The sequence below is a fragment of the Tauraco erythrolophus genome, chromosome 2 (genome assembly GCF_009769465.1).
Source record: "Tauraco erythrolophus isolate bTauEry1 chromosome 2, bTauEry1.pri, whole genome shotgun sequence".
Classification (NCBI taxonomy): Eukaryota; Metazoa; Chordata; class Aves; order Musophagiformes; family Musophagidae; genus Tauraco; species Tauraco erythrolophus.
In genome coordinates this window covers 21,273,246-21,297,441 of record NC_141466.1, presented here as the reverse complement: position 1 = coordinate 21,297,441, position 24,196 = coordinate 21,273,246, and positions in this window count along the sequence as shown.

Sequence of the window (24,196 nt, the reverse complement as noted above, 5' to 3'; positions counted from 1 at the left end):
GCCAGGTGCAAGGAAGGTGTAAGCATTACCTCCCCTCCCTGCAGCCTAAAGGATACTGCCACCTTTGGAGGCATTTCTGTAACCATCTTCTGTGTGAAGTCTCGTTCAGGCTGGGCGTTCAAGTAACAAGAACACTGCCAGTGCAAAGAGGGATAGTTTTAAGAAGCAGATGAAAAAGAAATTACCTCTTGTATCAGTTTTCTTGTTCAATACTAGCAAAAAGAAAACCAAAAAACAAACCACCGACCAATGCAAAACAAATAACCCCTCAAAATTTTAACAGTTTTTTATTCCCATCTTTCAGAATGTGCTTTTTTTTTTGCCATTTTCACAGGTAGCAGCTTCATTTAGTTTAGTTTTAAACTGACTGCTGAGATGGCTTGCAATTTCCTACTTCAGAAATCCTAATCCTAAACTGTGCTGCAGGTGATATTTGGTACCCCTACAGCTGGCCACATGGCCATGAATGTACTGCTTCATTTCATCATTGCCTCCTCTTCAGAGAAGTCACTGATATGTTCAGTCATCACAAGATGTCTGCCAGCCACGGCAATGCATTCACGCTTAGGACTCTTTTTTTCCTACCTGAAAGCCCCTTTAAACCACAGTTTACAGTAGGCTGAACTAGGACTGCAGTGCTTTTGACAGCGTTTGAGATGCAGCGTGCAAGCCACAGCTGCAACCTCCCTTGCCACCAAAACAGCAGACTGACTGGTGTGTCCACCTACCCCTGCCACCTGGAGCTCTTCTTCCTCCTTACAACTGGCTTAGAATTATTTTTACCCCCACATGAATAGAGAGCTACTAGTTACCTTTTTGGTGCCTTCAGTTCTTAATTATGAAAAAATTGATCTCTCTGAAATTTAAAGGCTGGGAACGAATGACGCAATTGTCTTATTCAACTTCCAGAGTGTTCTCACACTAAATACTTCCACCCTGAGACTTCTCTATTGAGGACATTAATAATTAATACCCTGTACAATGTCTTTCAGGAAGGTCTCAAAATTTGGGTTCAAAGACACTTCCCTTGATGCTCTGCTAATAATGTTCTCCTTTAACTTTCCTCAACAGTCCAGATCTGATCACTCATTATTTCTGATGTAAATAATATAATAGGCCATACTTTCATAATTTTTGTCTCCCCTCCCATTTTTCTGCCCTGAAAATTTAATTTGAGTATAAAATGGGTACTGACAGTGGAATTCACTTGTACGTATGAGTAATATTCCCTTCCTTCTTATTTTTTCCATTTACTTTTCTGGAAAGTGCTTTGCACAAAATACGGAGACCTATTTCTGTTTGGGACTGATGGCCTGTTCATTCCAGGCACAATTACTTTTACCCCCTTTGCAGCACTCTAGTCATCATATTCCCTGTCTGCCTTATCAATTCTCTTGCCTGACAGATGGACAGTACGCATCTGCCAAATCTTGCTCCAAGTAGCCATCACCCCTTAGAGAACTTTCCTCATCCAGACATGACGGGAGAAAAAACAACAAGCAAACTCCCAGATTTCTGCATATCAAAACAAATCTTCAGTTCCACTCTTCCTTTTCAAATTGCATTTTCAGACCTTAATTCAATCAGTGGAGGAAATGGACTCTCCTCCTCTGGATGGATGAGTGGGAGGGGAAATGGAAGAGGTCAATGTCTGCTCTCTTTCAGTAGTACTTAAAGAGGTTCCAGTAAAGAGTCATTGCACAATAGCAAAAGGCATTTTGTTCTTCAGATGTTGAGTGGTTTCCAGACATTTTGATTAAATTAGACAAATATAGCAGGTCTGTACCATAGCACTGGAATTGCTGGTTTTGCAGCAGGCTAACTAAGGTTGTGCGAGAAGCAGCAATAATACTTCAGTTATGTCGCTGGAAAGATATTTATGCAGACATTCCAAAATAGTATGGCAAGGGTCTGGTTTACAGACACAATCTGAGATAATACATTCTGAAACGATGCTATAAACATCTCACTCCTTGTAGAGAGGTTGAGTAAAAGGTTTAACCATTTCTATGGGGCAGTAAAAATATTTGCTTTCCAATGAAGAAAGTCCTGTTAGCTCTTTGCAATATCTGTGGTGTCTCAGTCTTTCACAGTGCCTCCCTTAATCTGCTGCACACCATGGGTGCACTGACAACCAGAATAACAGCAAGTTGTTTGGAGATTAATTCGGTGACAAAGAAAATGCTGTGTAAAGATGGCCAAGAGAAAAGTCATGGCATGGTTACTGATAGTGACAACAAGATTTTTCAACACACACCCATGTGTTTGAATTATCCGCAGACCACTCCAGGTGCCATTCTCTCCTTTGTCATCTTGAAATGCTGGCATGAAAAATGAAGTTATCTCAGTCAGCCCCTTGCAAGCATCTCCATGGAGCATAAACAGATAGTGTTGAATGTAGAGATGGAGCTAACTCTGTTTCACCTCAAAAAATCTTCTAATTCCTTCAAAGAATTTCCAGGTGGATTCCAGGGTCTTTGGTTCTCCCTGAGACATTCAGCAATTCATGGAGCATGCTCCAATGTCCCTTCTAGAAGGACACTGAGTAAGGATAAATGTGCCACGTTGCCTTCCAAGAAAAGCAGCTCTGTGTCCTGAGCCCTGGAAGGAGCCTGGGAGCTGGGGTAGAGTCCCAGGGCTGGAAGTAGCCTTCGTGGGAATAGCCTAGGCAGCCAAATGTCCCATCGCATTTCTGTCAGCAGTCACATGTTGGCATCAGAATTACAGGCGTGCAGCACTTTGAATGCACAAAGTAGTTTTTACAGTATCTGTAGGCTTTAATAACATAAAAATAAAACCCAAACAAACAAACATAAACACTCGGAGAAAGACTTTTACAGTCAGTCAACTAGGTTAAAATGAGGGCCGAGCTGATTCTTGGAAAAAGGTTTAATCAGAAGCTTTGGAGATGAGCACTTCACTCCACTCTGCTCCCAGCCTGAACAGTCTGGTCTCTCCTCGCTTCACCAAATTGCAGCTTTCTGTTTGCTTAGACTTGATTGGAAAACATTCTTTTCAATGAGCAACTATCCCATGTGGTTTTCTAGTCACAGAAAACGCTGTTCTGGTCATTCAAGACAACTAACCTGTATAGACATACATTTTCTTAACGTTCCGATTTCACCTGCTTTCTTTCTTGCTTACTTTTTAGTTCACATCACCCTTTCTAGTTTTACTTCTTTTCTTCCTCTCCCCATCCTTGGTGAGACAATGACTCGAACTTTTGAATCTATCTTCTTAAGCCAAAGTGCTCAGAAACAGGCACACTGGACTTTCCTTCCTTACTTTAAATGAGTAATTATTTTCTAGGGCAGACACTGAACTTTCAGACATGAAGAGATAAGTCAGCACCATGCAGGAGAGCTTGTTTCCCTTCTTGCAGCAGAGCACTCCCAGGCAGGTAGATGAAACATTTGCATCACCATCCCGCCCTGAAATACTTTCATCTGCCTGTTTCCCAGGGCACCATTTGCATAAAGAGCAATCTACAGGACAGCTGCGCAAACGATCTTGCCTCTGCACCAGAAATATAGTTTAATTTTTTCTCAAATGAGCAAAGCACCTTTATGTGCTAAACCATTTTCAAGTGGGAGGTATCCCGATAAAACATTAAAGGTATTTTAATAGGAGGGCAGCCCACTAGAATTTTAAATGCTATCCACAGAGCAAAGTGTACGCAGAGAAGCAAAACATACAGAAGCACAGGGTAAAATAATCAGTCACCTTTTTAAGCAGAGCCTGTGTTAGAGAGACCTGAAAACCTTACACAACCTGCTCTTATGATAATAGACTAAAAACCATGAACGAAAGAAAGCACCCACAAAACATCATCAAGAGACTTAAATAAAACATTATGCATAAAAGGAACGATTGCTCTACTTTTTCCACTCACTTTTTTTTTTAAACTATGCCCCCCATTAGCTGTTTCTTCGGCCCTCTCCTCTGCCCATCGGCCTCCCGCTCCTCCTTCGGCTTATGCAGGAGCAAACCCTGGGCAGCGCAGTAAACGCTTCCCATGTTTCCTTCATTGTGACAGAGAAGCTGGCCCCGGAGCTTAAAGACACTTGCTGTGGTTAAGGGGGGAGGAATTTGTAACACCCTGATACTGCCAGTGCTCTTTGGCACCAATGGCATGCAGAAACAGAAATAAAGGGCAGAATGAAACTTGCAGGGGAAATACCCCTTTGAAAAGTTTCTAACAGTCAGACACACCTGTCTCAGCGCCCTTGGTACCGCCTTGGTAACGTTTACATGGGATGAACTGGGTCACTCTTCTCTTTATCATCTGCCCTGTGCCTCAGTTACAATTTTTGAAATGACTGCAGTGATCAAACAAAACATTAGTGGGGCCAAACTAAGTCCAACACCAAATACTTTCTCAAACTCCCCATAATTTATTTATTCTGTTTGCAGTTAAGGAAACTTTGAAATTCATTCTCCCTTGGGCTTTTGGATGGCTACTCTGCATCACCAGAGGCAATTTGAAAATTTGATGTTATTTCCTGCAGTTCAGACTTTGAGCTGCATGAACAATCCATAGTTGTGATGTTATTTTTCTTATACCAAACTTACAATGTATGCGAACAAGACCTTTTTTACTTTGTGTGCAAATGTCAAGACTGGTGTCTACTCCTTGTGAAGTGCTTAAACCCATTTCAGCTGAGTACTATGCAACAAAGATTATCTTTCTGTATATTCCCAGATAAAATACTTCAGCTGGCTGAACTTTATTTCTCTCTGAGCTGCAAAACTAGGGGCATGTAAATGTTACCTGTAGTGACACATGAGTAACATCTGTCTCTATTAACAGGAGTATTGCATTTCTCCTAATTGCCCTTCTGAGACACCTCGTAATTTCTCTTGGCACAGTAAGCTATATAAACTCGCACAGAGCACAGCTCAACCTCCCCCCTTGCCCAACCATCCCCAGCGTGTGAATGAAGAATTAACACTTTCTGCTTTTTCCTCTTACTACTGAGAGCAAGCGAAACATTGCCCTGGCTTTCAAAACAGTGCCAGTGTCTGTTTTCACACATTTTCCTGGAGAATTTCTTTCAAAAGAGCTTTTCAATTCTGATTTTTTTCCCCTCTTTCCTATGCTTGGCAATGGCAGCGGCTCTGTGCTGGGGAGGATGTCACAGCGGCCCTGCCTGCCACCTGGCAGCCCTCCCCGTGGCATCCTCCACACCGAGCTACCCTCCTTCCCACCGCAGAGAACAAAGGCATCATTGTGCCCGCACCGAGCAGCAAGGCTTGTTTTGGAGCTGTTGGTCTCCTGGGGAATGTCACCCAGTACCTCCCCGCTCCCGACACACTGGCACCCGAGACACACACGGCTGATTTCCCACTCTGCTTCCCCAGAGCCTCCCACCACGCCGTAACTGTGACTTTTTGTAAACTGATGGCTGCCCGGTGTGGCAATGGGGTGCTCTGGATCCAGGTGATCTGCCTGCACACCTGAGAACATAGGCTGTGATTTGGGGCTGGAAAGCACATCACGTTTCTTTGGCAGGCTGTAACGCCTGTGCCAAAGCAAAGCAGGGAAAATACAGGAAATGGAGAAGCAAAGGCCGAGTATCCTCTTAAGTAACAATCTTGTTCTTCCAAATATTAGTACCTCTAGATATGTCTAGGAATGAGAGGCTTTTATTTTTTAAAAAATATGTTTCCTTATTCGGTATTATTTTTCACTGATTAATAAACATACACACCAGCAGTTTGACAAGCGTCCCCTCAGTGTAGCTTCAGCCTCCCTTTTGTACCACAGAGAAGACAGACAGCAGTGTGCTCGAGCACCAGCCACACTTTTCCTGACGAAATATAACTGCTGGAGCACTTCAGCTGAGGACAGACTCTTTGATACAACCTTGTGTATTCCTACAGGCTGACCAAAACCCAGTATCTCTGGGCACAGCAGGTGTTTCTTTGCTCCTTGCTCTCAGTTTCTAGCCACAATGCTTACATGGTTTCTCTCTTGCATACATTTTCTTAGAGCATATTTGCAATATTGCTGTTTTCTGCGCCTCTCTCTCACCTGCTGTTTGCTCACTGAAGAGAGCTGTGTGCGGATAGTCAAACAATACCCTGGGAAATCCCACCAAAGCTCCATGCTTTCAGCTCCTCTGTAAGCAGTTCAAATCAACAGCTCACATATTAAGCAAGTCTTTTTTTTCTTCCCTCTTTTAAATCTGCCTAGCTCTGTGTTTGTCGCGTTTACTCATAACAGAAAGGCAGCCATGTCACTCACCAGTTCCAGTTGGTTTAACCCAACCCATAATACCATCATTGTAGTCAGCTTGCTGAGAGCTGGAAAAATTAGACATACCTGTTTGTAATGAATGCTGATAATTACACAACAGGCAAACAACAAAGCAGTCTGCTAGATCCAATCACTCCCTCAATTTGAAGAGTTTAACATTGATAATTGCATACTGTGGAAGCTTAGAGGCACTAAACAAGACTGCCTCGTCCATACTCATCGTAAGACAGTACCAGAGCAGAGGAACTTACATTCTAGGAGGAAAAAGATATGTGACATCTCTTCTACAGGTGACAAATGCGATACAGAAATGATATAATTCAAAGAAGTAATAAAGAGCATGTGGGGTAGAGCTGGAACCAGGTTACCATAAATACTTGCCAGTAGCTTGGGCACTAAGCAATCTTTCCAAGACAAACTCTGGGGCAAAATTGGAAGATTTTGTCAGGATGTCCAGAATCCACAAATTCCATATCTATGTGTAATTCTTTCTAAAAATCAATTTCTTATTTCTCAGTTTACTACAGATGAATCTACAAAAGTAATTGAGGTTTTGTATCTGTCTGTCCATGTGGTGAAAGTGAGATATTTTTAGCCTGTATAGGGGAGGACATACCATAGACAGGGGCATCCACATCCAGATGCTCCATTTTTGTTAATGTGTGATGCAACATCTTAAATAAGCTTATATCTGGGATTTTCTGTCATTATTGGTGCCTGCAAACACAATTCTCAGAGAGATGCTTTTTGATCTAGGTTCTTATACCTGGGAGAACAAAGCCATGACCTTCCAAACCTTACCAGCTTTGCCACTTTTTTTTTCCCCTGGTACTGAGCAAGTAGTGTAATGGCACTAGACCAGAACATGAAAATTCTCCCATCCAGCATTTAATTAGATTTTCACCTCCGTTTCCACAACACTATACTTTCTCCATTCCACTTACCTGTATAATATAAAGATAATATAATCTACACAAATGCAGATATCTTTTAAAACAATCACTGCTTTCCACACCTACCACTTGAAGCAGGATGAGCTGTCACTTGCACTGCATACCACATCACCTACAATTACCAATACACATCAACATACTTGCAAGACAGCAGCATTCTAGAAGCCTGATCTTACCACCAGCCACTGACGCTGGAGGCTGAAGAATATACAAACAGAGCTGGGATAAAGACCTGCCTTCAGCGCTCATTTTGCTCACTGCCTTGCAAAAATCCCACATGCTTTAGATCCCTCGGCAGGATGCTGGTCAGTCCGCCTGCCCTAACCACATAAATTCCCAGCATGGTCTCCAGAGACGTGCAGGGAGGTTTTTGGTATATGAAGCTGTTCCTTTCTGCTGCAAGTGAAGAGAACTGATGGGAAGTGCTAGGTGTCCCCACCCCCTCATGATAAAAGTATTTAATAAGGCAAGAAACATGATTTCTAAACTCTGCTTATCCCAGGAAAGATTGAGTTTAGACTTTCTACACTGAAAACAGCTCTCTGGCCCCAAGGCCTTGGAGAATTTGGGGCAAAGCCTTCACCCCTCCTTCTGTGGATCACTGTGCACAGGCATGTAGCATGAGGTCTTGGGCACCACAGCCAAGTCTGACTCTTCCTCAGGAGCAGATTGTCCTGTCCCTCCACAACACTAACCCCTCAGAGAGAGGAAGTCACAGCCCCAGTCACGTCCAGACCTTCAGGCCACCCCAGAGCAGTCACGCCATTCAGGTGCCTGCCTGCCTGAACCGTGACAGCTTTCAGGAACGAGAGATACCTGTCTCTTGTCTAACAGGTGCTTTTAGGCATGAATAGGTGACTACGGTAAGTACCCAAGAACTTTCCAAGTGCAGCACAGAGACATCTTGCAAAGCAAGAAGCAGACAGACTGGATTATTCTCTGAGCCTTAGGCTTTAGGCAGCTAAGTCTCAATTTAAGCAGGCTGAGTCCTGCACAAAGCTAACACCTTATTAAGTGTTCATGTTCCTTTTCCAGCCCTTTCATAGCTCCTCATCTATCAGCTCTCCCCACTTAAGTTCCTCTCCTCCTAGCACAGCCGTACCAAAAACATAGATCTGGTCAGAACATTTTCAAAGTGGTGTTTAGTTAAATATCCCACTGCATCAAAGATGAAACATCTCAGAGGAACATGAACATTTCAACAGTTTCACTTGTGACCAAAATGAAAACCCCCAATTGGATACCTGAGGTCTTTGATCTCAAACTAGGCATTTCGACACAGCTCTCTTGCACAAAGACAGTTGAAAGGGACTGCTTGGTATTTTGTCCCCACAAAAGATATAGAGAGACTTCAAACTTTCCATAGGATGGAAGGGTTGTTCTTTGTCCAGTTGCGCTCTAACAATTCACAGGAGAGGGGCTTAGGTAGGTGTGTTCATGTCAACCGTGTTGGTCAATCAAGAAAGAGTGACTGGAAGCATGATGTATGTTCTCCTTCAAAAAATTGCAATAAAATAAGGTAAGAGTTCACTGAACATTTTGCCTAATTCTCCTAAAAAGCCAAAAGAAAAAATTAATAACCACTACATTGTTAAAACATGTTTCATGATTATAAAGTGTCCAGGAACCTCTTGTAGCAATTTATCTTCCTACACATGCCAAATTAGTCTTTAAATAGTTTACTTCAAACTTTTATATAAGGAATAATCTAGCTTGGTTTGTGTCTTCTTAAAAGACATTTAGTAGACATTTTGTGCAAGTAATTATTGAAGTCACAATAGAAGAAAAAAAAAAACAAAGCTATCTTCTAACTCCATTACTGTACATTAATATATCTTTCCTGACATTTACTGTCAGGACTCAGTTTTTCTTACAGTCAGTCTAGTTCACACAATTTAGTCTCTTATTGGCTGGGAACTCTTCAGACTACAAATATCTCACAGAATATCTCTGTTGCATGATGATTCCCACCACTTTAGGTGTCTGTTTTATCAATCACAAGAATTATAGGCTATTCTGAAAAATAAACTATTTGCCTTGAAAACTGATATGATTAGAGTCTAAATTGTGAATAAGATCCAGAAAATGTTGCCTTTGCATGATGTGCACTGTCAGAAACAGAATTTCCATTTTCTGCCTACCTTTCGGCCTGTCGCATTTTTTGAGTGTAATTTGCATTTGAAATCACGACAGAGTGTAGGTTGATGCTGCAATTTTTTGCTTTTAAGCAGATCTCTTTTTATTCTTCTGCCAGGTGGGCTCTTGTGTTACTTTCCCAATTCCTCATTACATTGTAGCCAGTTCATATGGTCATGTGAAATTACTGCCAATATAATGAAAGTGTTTCATTTCAAGTCTCCTCAACTTACTCATCTACTGATTCATCAACAGCTTTGTGCTTACTTGTATCCAAGTGACCCTGTAATGAGAATGAATGACATGTTGGATTATTTCAGTCCAAGAGGTTGAAGCCAGATTGCAAGAGAAAATCATTTGTAGTTTCAAGTCAAAGATGATGCAAAAGTAGATTATTTTGTGTCTAATATATTGTTGATCTATTGTAAAAAGATTTTCCACTGGAAGTAGTGAGTTAGTTGCATTTTGGATTGAGAACAGGGGAAAAAATTGAGTGGAAGGAATTGGTAGGAAATTACTCTGTCAAAACATTAAAGCCAAATAATTTTCCTTGAATAAAAAGGAAGGTCAGAATTTATTGGATTGGTACAATCTGATGGCCTCTTTCTTCCTCTCTAGATCTTTTGTGTGTCCTCTTTGGACAGTCCTCTTTGGGCTCTCAAACAGGCAGAAAACAGATTGGAGAGTATTTCTGAAAAAGCTTTCACTTTGTTCTGCCACTGTTCAGACGTACTGGCCTCTCAGTTCCTGTTATCAGGTGCACGCACGTATGCTAGTGCGGGTGCAGGGAGAGGGGCCTCTTGTAGTTCAGTAACTTCATAGCCAAGCTGAGTGCATCCACCTACCGAAGGGAGCCATACAGCTTGGGCACTGCTACAATGGGCCAGAGAGACCTCTGGGCCTGCTGAGAATGCTCAGATCAAGACACAGCAATGTCTCTCACGCTTGAAGGTGCTCCAGCCCCACATCTGGAGCTGCCCCAGCTGGGAGCACTGCACAAGAAGTGTTCTGGAATGATTTCTACATCCTCGTTCAGTTCAGATAGCGCTGCATATTTAAGTATGTGCACACAACCAAAAGAGATTACTGTGAATGATGCTCAGCAAATGTCTGAGAAGAGCTGACAGATAAAGGCTTCATCAATTTTAGTATCCGCAACCAATTTGCATTAAAACAAAGAAGTGAATGGATGTCATTGATTGAAGGAATCACTTCCTGCAGTAAATATAAGAAGGCAGCAACTGACAAGGTGCTAAAAGTTTCTGAGATTTTTCATGCTGCCCGGAGCTGAGATGGATACCTGAACATGTCATAGTTTTCAAAGCAAAGGGATAATTCCCATTCACATAGCACTTTTTTGATAGAATATGGTCAGCCTAAAAGGGGAAAAAAAAATCAAGAATGTGCATTTGATAATTCTGACAGAAAAATGTGTCAGATATGAAGGACTGAGATTAAAACTAAAAAATGAAAATGAACAGTGAGGTACAAAAAGCCAGGTATCTGTCCCAAAACTGCAGCAACAAATGGTAGCTTCTTCAAATGTAAGGTCTTTGCAGCAGAGGCACCTTGTTTGACGTTTCTGCAACAGGTAATGTATATAAGCCCTGTATAGTGCTCCTAGTGCCACTCTGACTACTAACAGAACTGGGTAAGTAGAATGGCTGCAGTCTAACACCGGCAAGCCTCGAAAGTGAAAGAAATTGTTAGGTTCACTAGAAGATAGTTCAATTCCTGTAGAACACTACTTCCAAGCCCTTGAAAAATGCTGCTGATCAAAGGACGTTGCTTTCAGGAGGAAATAGCTGTTGAATAATTCTACCTCCATGTTCATGGTTTAGCCACAGTCAGCAGCCGCTCGCTCACTCCTCCTCCCCAGTGGGATGGAGAGGAGAAAATACAACAAAAGGCTCGAGGGTTGAGATAAAGATAGTGAGGGATCACTCACCATTTACGGTCATGGGCAAAGCAGACTTGATGGGGAAAAAATAATTTAATTTGTTACCAATCACATCAGAGAGGATAATGAGAAACAAAGCCAGATCTTAAAAACACGTTCCCCCAGCCCTTCCCTTCTTCCCGGCTCTATCTCCTCACACCCATGCCTTCCCCCTCTCTCCGCTGCAGGTCCCGCATGGAGCAAGTTTCTTTGTCCCTTCTTATTTAAGTTATTCAGAGAGGTGCTGACTGGCTTGGCCCTGGCCGGAGGTGGGTCCCGCTCAGAGCTGGGAAAGCTTCTAGCAGCTTCTCATAGAAGCCACCCCTGTAGCCCCTGCCCGCCACCACACAACCCCAACACAGCCCACCTGAAGTGGAGTGATTCCATTAGCAGCAGTGAAATTTTTCCTCCTCCATGAACAGGTGCAAAGTGAGATTTCTGGGAGGAAAGCAGCTCAAGGGCAGTGTTATCTCCCTTGCTTAAGCTCTGACATCGGAGGCAAGCTGCTCTAACGTGGAGAATTGAAAAAAGAAATGGAGGCTTCCAGTCTAGAAGGTGCAAAAAGCAACTACGCTCCAAAGGAGGTCTTTATATCCTCAATTCAGGTGCCAGTACCTGACTTCCTGCTGTCATCCAGGATACTACTCACAAAAAAAAAAAAAAAAAAAAATCCCTTCATCACAAGGAAGTGCTATGGACAGAAGTTTAACCTGTCTATCTGTGAGGTGCAGCATCTAATACCTAAATCGTCCTTCCCCCTTATTCCAATGGATCAATGCACACTTCTGGTTATTTGTAAGATCAAAGATAATGCCATTAGCAGAAGCCATTCATGACAAACAGCTCAGGCATTTGACTTCCCCAGAACAGTAGATGTTGATTTTTGCTCTAGCTCCAGCAAATTAGTGATTAACTGGAAGCTCTTCAGTATTCCAGTGCCAAGGCGGGTAGAAAGCACTAAACAAGGTCTCATGAACATCTTTTCTCTCTCACATTAAAAGCAAAAATTGCACATTCAGGATTGCTGACACAATTTGTTCTGGTGACTTCATTTCTGGCTCTTTTTTCTAGTCACAGGTTAGGGGTACACATTTTTCTCCGTTCAAAGGGGTCAGAGACTGCTGCCAAAGCACAGCTGTATCATAGGTTTAAACTCAGAATTAAATTCAGGTACATGTTCAAGTAACACTGCTTCTAGCTCCTGGCAATCAGGTCTACCAGGAGCTGAGCAAAAGGAGATGCACACCACCACGCCATGTTAAACAAAAGCCTCTGTAACTCCAGGCCCCGTTGGAAAGTGTCTGACCAGAGAAATCCCCGTTTTTCTTGTTCTCCAGCTGTCTCATTCTCTCCTGGGCAGAAGGAGGCTGCTCCCTCTGCAACTACGTTTGTGATGTTGTGAGATGTAGATACAGCTCTTTCAAAATTGCACAAAAAAATTCATCTGGTTGAAACATAAGTGGAGAATTCAAGCCTCATGAGAATTACTCTTTCTTCTGCCACTGGTTCACTGCTCCTGTCTTCTGAGCAGTCTGTGCCTGGGTTCCTCTCTCACATCTCTAGACAAGTCTGAGGACTCATTTGTCTTCAGGGATGTTTTAAGATGTAATGGATATTTTATTATATAGTATGATAAGCCTTTTGGATGAAAGGACCAATGTAAACTCAAAGAATTTACTGATGAAAACCATTAATAATAAATGTAATTACAGAGCTTTTGTAATGATTCAACAACTTCAGACTTTTTCAATGTCTACATTATCTATTTATGATTTTAAAACAGACAAAAATAACATTTTTTCCAGAGATTTTTAAAAGGGATAAATTCTACATGATTATTAAAAAAGTAAGAACTTCTTCTGCAAAAAAAAACAGATCCTGGGAGTGGGGAAAAAAGGAAGGGGAACAAATCTCTAAGACATAGTACTAATTTCTAGGTCATAAAAAAGCCTCTCAGAAATATGCAGAGTTTAAGCCTGGAGAGGGGGGGAGAGAGACCATAACTAGCTCCAAAAGAGTCAAAACCAGACTCAGATGAATGCACTGAATATCACAAGAAAAAAAAAATCATTAACATTAAAAACAGAACAGTAGAGAAGAAAATGGATGAAATAGCAAAAGGAGATTGTCTCTAATGAAAAATAAGAATAAAATAAGAAAAGTCATATAAACCAAATAGCATATAATCGGATAGCTTCATATGCTATTTTATATTCCTCTGTATGTCATTGCATCTTTCTTATGTACAAATGTAAGAAATCTTCAAGAATATGAATATGTGCAAGGGTGCCACTCCTCCTTAGAAATCTCCCAGATGCAGTTTCCTTGACTTTTCCAAGTTATTTCTTCCTTTGAGATGAAGAGGTTTTCACTTTTCTAATCACTGCACACATAATGAGTTAAGTCTTATTAAATAAGCATCTAGCAGTATCTGATATTAAGAACTGAACAATTGACTGGTCCGTTTCTTCTTCTCCATCACCTTTCCTGGCACCACAACCTTTGCATATTCCCTGCTAAATCAGAGCTCTTCAGAGAACAAGCAACCCCTCCCCAACACAGTTTTCTCACAAGAAACCTCTAAACTAGAAGGTTTTCATGATATATTCCCTGCCTTCCTTGTCAGAGCGCAGCATACGTTCTAGGTATATTTTTCACTGCTGTTGATGCATCCTGGAAGTGGTAGTAAAATGTAAACAAGAATGAGAAGAGTCACAAAAGCTTTAATCAACCCCAGCACATTGCAAGTAATAAAGCAATTGCTTCAATCAGAATTCAGTGCTACAGTCTTCAACAAAAACCTGAGTTAAAATTACAAAACCAGACCTCAGCAATACTAAACCTTCAGCAGACAATGTTAGCAATCACTAGACATCCAACAGGTCTTAGTTTAGTTAGTCTAATTTTGCCTTACTTATTTTTTGAAAGGTTTTTACATTAATGCCAGTATATAATGACTCCCACAAGATTTTACAAAAAGTTGAGATCTGTTGATTGTATTCAACACAAGTATTCACTAGAGAAACATAAGTCGATATGCTTGCTTGATGTTCACAAAACATTTTGACGATGAATAGTATCATGTGCTAAACATTAAGCTAGTCTGACCATCTTCTCATTGAGAAGATGAGTACAGATAGACAATCTGTCAGAACAAGAAAAACGAGACACAAAGCTGGTCTGGTGAGGATCCTGTTTTGCCTTTGAAAAAATGTTAAAATAATTGGTAGCTTCACTAATAATAGTTTCAAAGTATTACGCATTCCTGTGCTCACTGCTTCAAAGAGGTCCCCAAATACCTAGAAATAAAACTATTTTCCTTTTTATGTTTGATAGGAAAAAGTAAAAAGACTCTTAAAAATACAAATAAAGAGATCTATCCACTTTTTGATGCACCTGTATCTAAAATTAAAAAAGAAATTTGAGTGCTTTACTTGTCCCCCTGTAATGAAAAGCCTCACAAAAAGACTCTGATGTGGAACTAATTTACATTCTGAATATGTGGAATGGACTACAGAGACTAGAGTAACCTTTAGAGAATCTTTGCTGCATTAAAAAAGTAATTCATACTCTGTCTTCTTGCACAGAAAATGAAAGGTTGGAAGATGTAAATTAGACAAAACAAACAAACTTTTCACAGTATATTATGAGCTCAACGTCTCCTGTACATTTACAAAAATTTCAGTAACTCCTCTTCCAATTTCAAGCGCAGTAAATTTGGGCTATTTGACAAACGTCTTATCACCATGTTATTGAAGTGTTGCCACATACAGAAGCATATTTCAAGGAGAGATGCATTGAGAAACAACTTCTCTGAACTTGCTTTTCTCTTCCTTACCCTCTCCCCCATGGATGATAGCTTTTCTGTTATTTAAAACTTCCATAATTTCCAGCCTGGCTAACTGACTTTTAGCTTACATGACCATGCGATGCATGTGTGTCTTCGCATTGCTTTAGTTCCTATGTTGAAACTCACTGGCTCGTTTCAACAGGCTTTAACAGCGTAGTCGAAGACCCAAACAGAATTAAGTTCCTACTCACCCCATGAAAATAGAGAGCTGGGGAGAAGAGAAGCATCCTCTAAAAACCCCAATTAAGAACCTGCAAATAACATACAAGGACTGCTGCGCAAGGTGAAGTTTATCCTCCTGCCTTGGAAGACCGACGTCTGCTTGTGCAAGAGGCACGTGGCTTCACACCTTCCACCTCTCGTGATTAGGGTTGTGGTGGAGCTGTGTCAGCCCTTTCTCAAACACACCCGGTATGGCACTACTCCAAGTGCTTGGACAGACAATCTAGTTATTAGAATTTGCTGACTGGAGGGATGGGTTGGTGCTGGAGATATTCACAAGTCTTGTTATCACCAGCTGAGAAATAGTTCCAAATCTCCCTTGACTGCTGACAACTGACACCAAAGGGGACAGAATTACGTAATAAACCCACAAACCTGCAGAAATCTGTGGCTTATTTTTATTATGTTAACACAGAGGAAACAAAGAGCCTATCTCTACACTGGGCACACAGGAAGGTAAAGTCTCACTCAGGCACCACATTTAAGCTGGTTTGTGTTATCCATCTGACAAGGCCTTTATTAAACCTTGAAGGATCCATCTGAACTTTTGATACCCAAGCAACTGATTCAGGGATGCAGGGCTCAAAAAGTGGGAAACTACCTCGACTCAGCACTATTCATTCAGAGTATTTGTTTTAAAGGGACATTTTACACAAAAGCAAATTTCTGTTGAGAGGAAAGCAGAGATTCTTAACATGTGGTCTTCATGCTCTAAGATTGCATCAATGCCATTATCCTAGAATCAGAGAGGAAAAAAGGGCTGCGAGAAGCCATCCAGCCCTCTCCTTGCCCAAAGGTATGATCAGCCAGATCTAAACTATTCTCCCAATGATGTTTATCTAACCTGCTTTCAGAAACATCCACAAGCTCCTCCAACAATTTAGCTCAATACTTCAGTGTTCCCTTCAGAGCATGCAGGAAGGACAGTTCCCTATGGCTTAGCAACTGTCTTTTACGTGCAGGTTTCATTATGCTTCCCGCTTCTTTTTTAGCAATTGAATATACTCCACTCTTTCTGCTTTTTTCCATCTATGCTTCTCATGATTTTCATTGCTTTACTCTGAATTTTACCAGTTTATATCTGCTAATTGCAGTATCCAAAACCGGACACAGGACTTCTTCTTTGGGGCTTGTAAGATAGCTATTGAAGAGTTTGCTATAAGCATTTTTTCAGACCTTTCTTTTTTCAATCCCTCCATGATGCTGCCCTTTTCCCCACCAGATCACACTACCTGCCATCCCAGCTCTGCCCTCTTCCCAACATCCCTAACCCCCCACCCTGCCGTTGAGGTCATGCAAGACAGCAGTTAAACCCCCATTTTTCCTCCCTTTCCCTGGCAGAACAAACCCAGCTCCCTAAGCTTCTCCTCCTATGTTACGTGCTCCTGAACCAAGACCACCGCTGTGGCTTTCCTCTGGCCTCTCTCAGTCTACTCTTGTACTGAGGGTCCCCAAACCACACATTGTATTGCAAATATGGTCACCACAGGCGATGAATAAAAGGTAATGATCGTTTCCCTCAGCCCCCTCACGACCCGCTGGCCATGCTCATGAGCCGGGGAGTTCAGAAGCGTGTGCCGTAACCACGAGCCCCCGCATCTGCACGGGTAAGGGCTTCAGCTTCCGCCCTGGGCTGGCACCTGCCGCTGTCATCCCACCCTGGATGTTTGCCCTGCTCCTCCTCTGCAGCCAGCAGGTCCCTCTCGCCTCAGGGCTGCTTGCATGGCAGAGGAGATGTGCCTGCTCCAGAAAGGAGGTGAAGAGGGGAGAGGGTACCCCTTGCCCTCTCGTTCCAAAGGCTGGGGTTGCTGAGGTTATGAGGAATCACATTTTTCCTCATCTACCCATCTGCTGTGTCTGGTTTTGAAGTAAGGCTGCAAGCTCTTCAGGAACGAGGCCATCTCAAGGCATTTAGCTATAGCGTTACAATAACATAAATGATAAGTAAGAGTAAATACAGTATTTCGGTGTTACTGGAAAAAAAAAACATGAAGGATCTAACTGGAAGAGAATGCCATTTTCCAGATTCCTAGTTCATCAGCCTCTCACTCAGCCCCTCATTCTGTCTTCTCAGAAGTCAGTATAAATGTTTCATTTGGGTCTGCCGTGCAGTGAGTGGCTCAAGCCCCAACTCGGAACCTGACTGAGGCCCCAGCTGTCCCTGGGCTGAACCACCAACGGAGCGTGGCTGCTCTGGGGTGGTGCTGATCCCCACCTGTGAGACCCTAGCATGTGACTCTCCTCATGGAAGGAAGGTGAGTGGGCTGTGGAGGCAGGGGTGAACTCTGAAAAACCTTCCATCTGGCTGTGGCAGGGATGAATGTCACCACCTTGATGGAAAGATATCTCCAAACGCTCCTTCTCCATGGCAATCATAGGTTCTAGAAACAAGCAGGCAAGCAAAACAAAAAAAAGAGAGGGGCTTAATTGCTGTTTCCCTGAAAAATAAGCAGAGCTCCCGCAAGGTCCATAAAAGCTTTCAGTATTATATGCTAATTTTACACAGAAGGCAGTAGACTACAACCCACAAGGACACTGATTTCAATAGGAATTAAAAGTCAGGCACCAAATTACCTTTGAAGACCTGGGCTTTAATTACTGCTGTTACGGAAAGCGATGTGAAACCTGCTGACGAATAGCTAATGCCTAGTAGGAGTTTTGCAGACACTCCACAATGACTGCCTCTGCTCTGAGGAACACATGATATAAGACTGGAGTGGAAAAAAAAAAAAAAAGAGTGAAGTAGAAGTTGAACAAAGTCAGCCTGCATTGCTGAGTAAGAACAGACCTGCTAAATGTAAACACATTGAGACACTAATTAAAGTTACAGACCCCTATCAGCTACCTAGCAAGATCCACAAATCCCTAGCAGATTAGATCACACATTTTGGGATCAAAGCTGACATCTCGGTCAGGTCACAGGTGTTTGTGTAGATGTTTTACCTGTCATCCAGTTCCTCCACCATGTTAGCAATGTGCTTGTGCTTACTGTGACGCTGTGGCAGAGGGCTTAGATCAGTGCCAGATTAACAGGGCTAGATTACTGTGGAGTTTGCATTGTGTCCTGAAAATGACTGAGTGTTGTTTTCATATTTTAATTTCAGTAAAAACACAGACTGGCAGGAAAAAAAAACAAGAAGTCTGTCATCCCGATAATGCTTCACATTGCCTCATTTACTGGTAGCACTTTGCACGAGGGCACACCTTATGGAAGCCTGAGATTTTTGGAACGGAGGCAATGACTAATTCCAAGGTAAAAAAATCTGCTGTGTTGCATGTAGTTTTCCATTAGTTTCCTGAAACAGAAAAGATAACAAAAGCAGAGTAGTGAGAACAGCCTTAAAAGGGAATTTGAAGATACTATTGGAAACTTATAAAGAGACGCTAAATGCCAGCAAGTTTTAGAAAACACATTAAAAAAATTGTAGATAGCAGATACATGACAGCAGATGTCATCATCAGTAGATACATGAAAGCAAATGTCATCATCATGTCTCAGGATAATAATGCCATCATGTCTTTCTATTACTCCTACAGTCCTGCCAATGGACTCTTCTTGTTCATTATTTTAAAACTTCTTTGTACTTAAGCATTAAAATACTGAAACTGCCATGTTCAAACAAAGACTCCATCAGGTCTGTTTTCATGCTATTAACATGTCCCAGACTGGCTTCTTAAGGAAAAATATGCTAAACAGCTACCAGGTAATCTGCTTGCAGAGGAAATTCTCCCTCACTCTTAAAACAGTGAGGGTCTTCAAAACATTGTTTCTCTCCATTTTAATTTGTTCTTCAATCCTTGCTATTATGGCTCTGAATGCTGTAATTAGCTGTATGTACTCAATCAGCTTTGAATCTTACCTGTTTAATCAATCAGACAATATGCATTTCCCATTGTAGTCTGGTATACATACCCCTCCTGTTTCAAAATTCAGTCTTACCCCTCAAAAAACATTTGTGTTTTATACACTGCAGTAGAAACAATATGCAGGTTTTGTCATGTGAAGTTTACATATTTCAGTATAACGATCACAGACTTTAAGTCCAAATTACGCATGCTAAGTGATCTGCAAAAAGTCCACGCTGTGTTTTCAGTGAGAGTTGTTGAAAAGAGGGAAACAGAGCAATTGCTTTACAGAGGCGTTGCTTCCTTTAACAGTTTGTGCCACATAAAGAATACTTTTCACACTAGGTCATTCAAGAGAGATTTTGGTGGCATGTGATCATTCAGTTTGTGCAGCAAAACCAAGCTACCACGATTTAATTCTGCTGCGTGCTCAATTTTTATATTGTACACCCATCAGTTGTTAAAGCACAGCTCCTGCTAAGCTGAAAACATAAAAGAAAGAATGTCAGGCCGTTTCTGAAAAGCTTGAAAATGTTTTATTCATGTATTTGTAGCACATATGTTGCAGGGTGTATTGCTGGATTCAGAGAGAACTGAACGACCCTTCATAGATCCGATTTTGTTAGTTTAGGATTTTGGTTGGGCCGTATAAAATTGATCATGTTTTTTCTTCAGCTCCAGGTCATTCATTTCAGAGATTTTGTTGAAGAGTAAACCAGAGCAATTACGCATTCATGAGCAGGATGCTGAGGGCTTCACTTGGAAAACTGAAGGCTGATAACCAAAGGAAGGATCAAGTATCTTTCCCAAGGCTACTACATAATGATGAAAACACCACATCTTAGAGCACGTATTGCAGACAGCCTGGTGCTGCTCCTTAAACTGCTGCAGGTAAAATGATGGATTTAAAACAACTAGCCTCTTCATCTGTTGGGGCACAGTAGACCTGTATAGTGCCTAACATGCAATGTGCGCTCTATAATGAAGAGCTTTGTGCTGCTAAGAGGCAGAGCTGACAGATCCTATTTCAAAGTTATCTTTAATGCAAAACCGAGAAACGTTCCCAATTGTATCCATTGCAATAAAGTTGCTGGATGACAAAGCCTGCTACCTAAATCATTTCAGCTACCAAGGGGAAACAAAGCCTGAATGCACACAAAATGCAAATCACTCCAAACTGCCTCTAATGTATGCATGTTTATATACGTCCTGGCTTTCAGATACAGGGTGTCATTGTGAGCTCTGCTGTGGAGCCTGGTGTAACCTGAGTGCAGGGAAAGGCTGACTTGGAACGATGTGTGACAAAGAGCTGGGCCCTGCAAGTGTTCATTCTCATGAGCCCTTCCACAGGCCAACGGGCTGCAGAAGAACTAGTCAGGAGAAATTATTTCTTCTGAAATACTGGACTAATGACATTAGAGAGTAAGCTACTGTCGAGAGCTAGCTTGAGAGTATTTGCATTGTACAGGCAAATCCTAAATGATTTAGGATTAGGCTAAAAGCTAGGAATAGCTTGTCAAATTAGTCCTGTGTTCATTTGAAAAGTCATTTATTGAGATGTTAATAATGTCACATCTCCATGCAGACGAAGCAGGGCTGTCCTTAGCACAATACAGCAGCACCACACACGCTGCCTTTCACATGTGGAGAAGGGCTTGGAGAACACGATTTCATCGTGCTGAAAACAAGGAAATCACTAGCAGAGGCTTATGGGCATAACAGCATTGGATCTGGCCCAAAATAGTTCACCTTGTGGAGATTTTCATCGAATGAAAGTTGTTCATTCAAAGTCCCTGCAGATTTCTAAATCAGCTGAAAACTGCAATTTGAAAAAAAAATCTTAAGGGCTATTCAGAATAGATGTTGTGAAGGAAGGAACAGTAAGCTGCACACAAACTGTAAGTGCTCATTTTAGGCTATTTCATTCAAATAATAACACTATACTTTATTCAGGACATATGTGGCCAGCATCGTTTGCAATGAAAGCAGCACCATGCATCCAACAGAAGCAGAATTGTTTCGGAGTCATTGCGCTATACATTATCCAGACACACTCCAGCTGGACAGATTCATGAAAGTGAAAGGCATAGGTAAGAGCTGGTTCCACTTATTATAGGTGTCATTTTAAAAAATTAAATAGCCATGAAGTGCGTAGGCTCCATTCTCCTCCCCTCCCTCCCGCCTTGCCACTTCGTTAAATAAATCCATCACGTCCTCTTTCCCTGGGTGGATTTCTTCATCACTGATTCCATTATTCTGTGATGGAACGGAATGGAACAAAGGTTACTAGATCGCTTTTCTAAATCACTCATCTGGTCTGGTGAAAACTCAAAAACCCGAGAGAGTTTAAATATGCTTAGATGATATTAAAACGCAGTCTGACCCTATTTCTTAAAAAAAAATAAAAAAGAGGAAAAAAAGAACAGCATGCCACCAAATAAGCCAACCATGCAGATTCATTTGAATATTTAGCTAAAAACATAACTTCAAACATATCTCTATACTTCATTTATTTTACTAGTGCTGCATGGAATTAAGGCCCATTGTTGCAGTCTTTCTTGCTCTGTCTCTCTTTGGAGAGAGTCTCTCCGTTTTCAGTGTTATTGTTTTTAAAAAGACACACAGCCAGCTAATGGTTGGTGTAATATTTTATCTTCATGCTTTCTTCGAGAGCGTTCAGAGAGAAGCTAAACAAGGGAACAATGTGCTCCGACACTCCCTGCAGATTCCAAGATACATTCAAACAGTGAGCTTTGATAAACTCATCCTGCTCCTTGGGTTTGTTCAGCCTACCGGAAAAGTAAAGGAGCGCAATCCAATGCCTGCCATGCCGCGTTCCCTCCGGAGCCTTGGGAGGCCTCTCTGGGGGCCTCTTTCCTGCTGAAAAATGTAGACCGTTGTGCAGCGTGCCTAAGTAGCCAGGCGTTTTTAAATGCATTTCTCCACATCTAGGGAGTAAAGAGAGCCACTTGGAATATCATGGGGCCTTTAAGGGTTATTAGAAAGGAATGTACCTGAAATACAAGGAAGATGCAACTTCGGAACATCATGAACTGTAACTATTTGGTTTTGAATTCTCATCCAGTTAATTTTTTTGCTTTTCAGCAAAATATTACACAAATTCCTACCTCTTCCAGCTTCTGTCCTTCATCAAGCACAGTGAAACTTGTATTATTAGGATATTCTTGATATATTAATGGAGCCTGACAGAGTCTGAAACCTCAAGCAGGTAATTCCCATACTTGATAGCCAGAAGCTGAAAAACAGCTTTAGCCATTGTAAGGAAAAATAACTAATTGCCATAGTAAGAAACAAAGGAGAAGTCTGTTTAAGCACCGCTTGTCTAAAACGGAACCATAACAATATTCTGAAAGGGAAGCGGCTGTAGTAAGTATGGAAAGCTTACTACAGTTACTAGAGATGTTAATCAAATCTCACCCATTGATTTCAGAGGGGAATCCAGACATGCAGAACCACTAAATCTTACAGAGAAATAAAACTAATTACACTTCAGCATTTTTCTAGACCTTGAGGTTTTTAATCACATATACTGTCTTGCTTAACAGCTCATTCACTTTATGCAGGCAAGTTACAAGTTTTGTAGAAGTGTCTGGAAGTGCACCTAGAATGCATTGCCTGTCCACTGTTTTATTTACAGTTTTTTTCCAATGAAAATCAGTAGCTAATAAATCAAAGCATAATTACACAAACACAAAAATACAATCATTAACATTTTACTGGATACAAATGATAAGCATAAAGAAATGTCCATGTACACTCACTGACATGAATTTTTGTTAGTTTGCTATTAATATATGATACTCTAGATTGGTGGTAATGTAACCAAAGAGACAGATGTGTGTTTAAAAAAAAAATTAGAGAGCCACTCATGTTTGACATGATCTTATGCCAAGATAAATATCTATACACAGTGATATGATCATGTATACTCACATGTGATCATATCAATATTATTTTTTTCTGACAAGGTATTATCATCAAGGTAGTTGAACCTCCTCAACAAAGCTTGCTTTGATCAAGTACCAGATACTATTATCTAATTATCTAAAGTATTGGATGATACAGAAACAATCTGTGCAAGTGTAGCAATTTTGATTCAGAAAATTTTAAAAAAGTAGTATTTACAAAGGTAACTTTTAAATTCAGTGATTAAATTAAGACTCCAGTCTTCATATTCCAAACACCTGATCATTTAATTTCTTATTTTTGGCGAACTGCTCTCCTCTCCCCATTCCTTCTCCCCACCACAAGTATTAGCCCATATTTAAAGTAAACTATCACAATTAAAACTCTTCCAAAAAAAGTTATTCACTTTGTGCCAAAAAAAAAAAGCAGCACTAGAACATTACTCAAAAAATTCCATAAACCCTTCATAATTAAGGAAAGTTCCAGAAGCAAAAAGAACTCATACAACTTGTAGAACCTGGGAGGAGAAATAAGGGAAAGAGGAGATGTTTATCCCTTGACTTTTTTTTTATGTCTGAACTTCATTTACAAAAAGCTCCTGGTACTTTTCTCAATGTTTCCACACCTCCATACTCTGGCACGTATGGTTTAATATACAAACAATTTAAATAAAACGTCAAATTCCCACCATAAATAATGCAACTCATGAAAATTGGTGGGTTTTAGATATTTCAAAACTAGCCCTGCCTAGCTAGCCATTTGGTTAGGCCTCAGAAATTAAATAAGAGGATTCTTACAAAAAAAATAGTATTCTATTTTAGTCTCATAACAATTTCATAGCAATGAAACCTAGAAGAAACCCTTTTCACTGATATTTTCTTTCGTATACATCCTGCTACCCAGAGGTTAGAGCCATATAGGCTGTGTGAGAAACAGAACCACTCAAGCTTTTCTGTGTTTTCCAGTGGTTCTATGAGCCTGTTGACTTTAATGCATTTAAATGGGAAATAAAAATCTCTTCAAGTCCTTATTCTAAATGGTAGCCTTCTTTCTTGGTGGAGTGT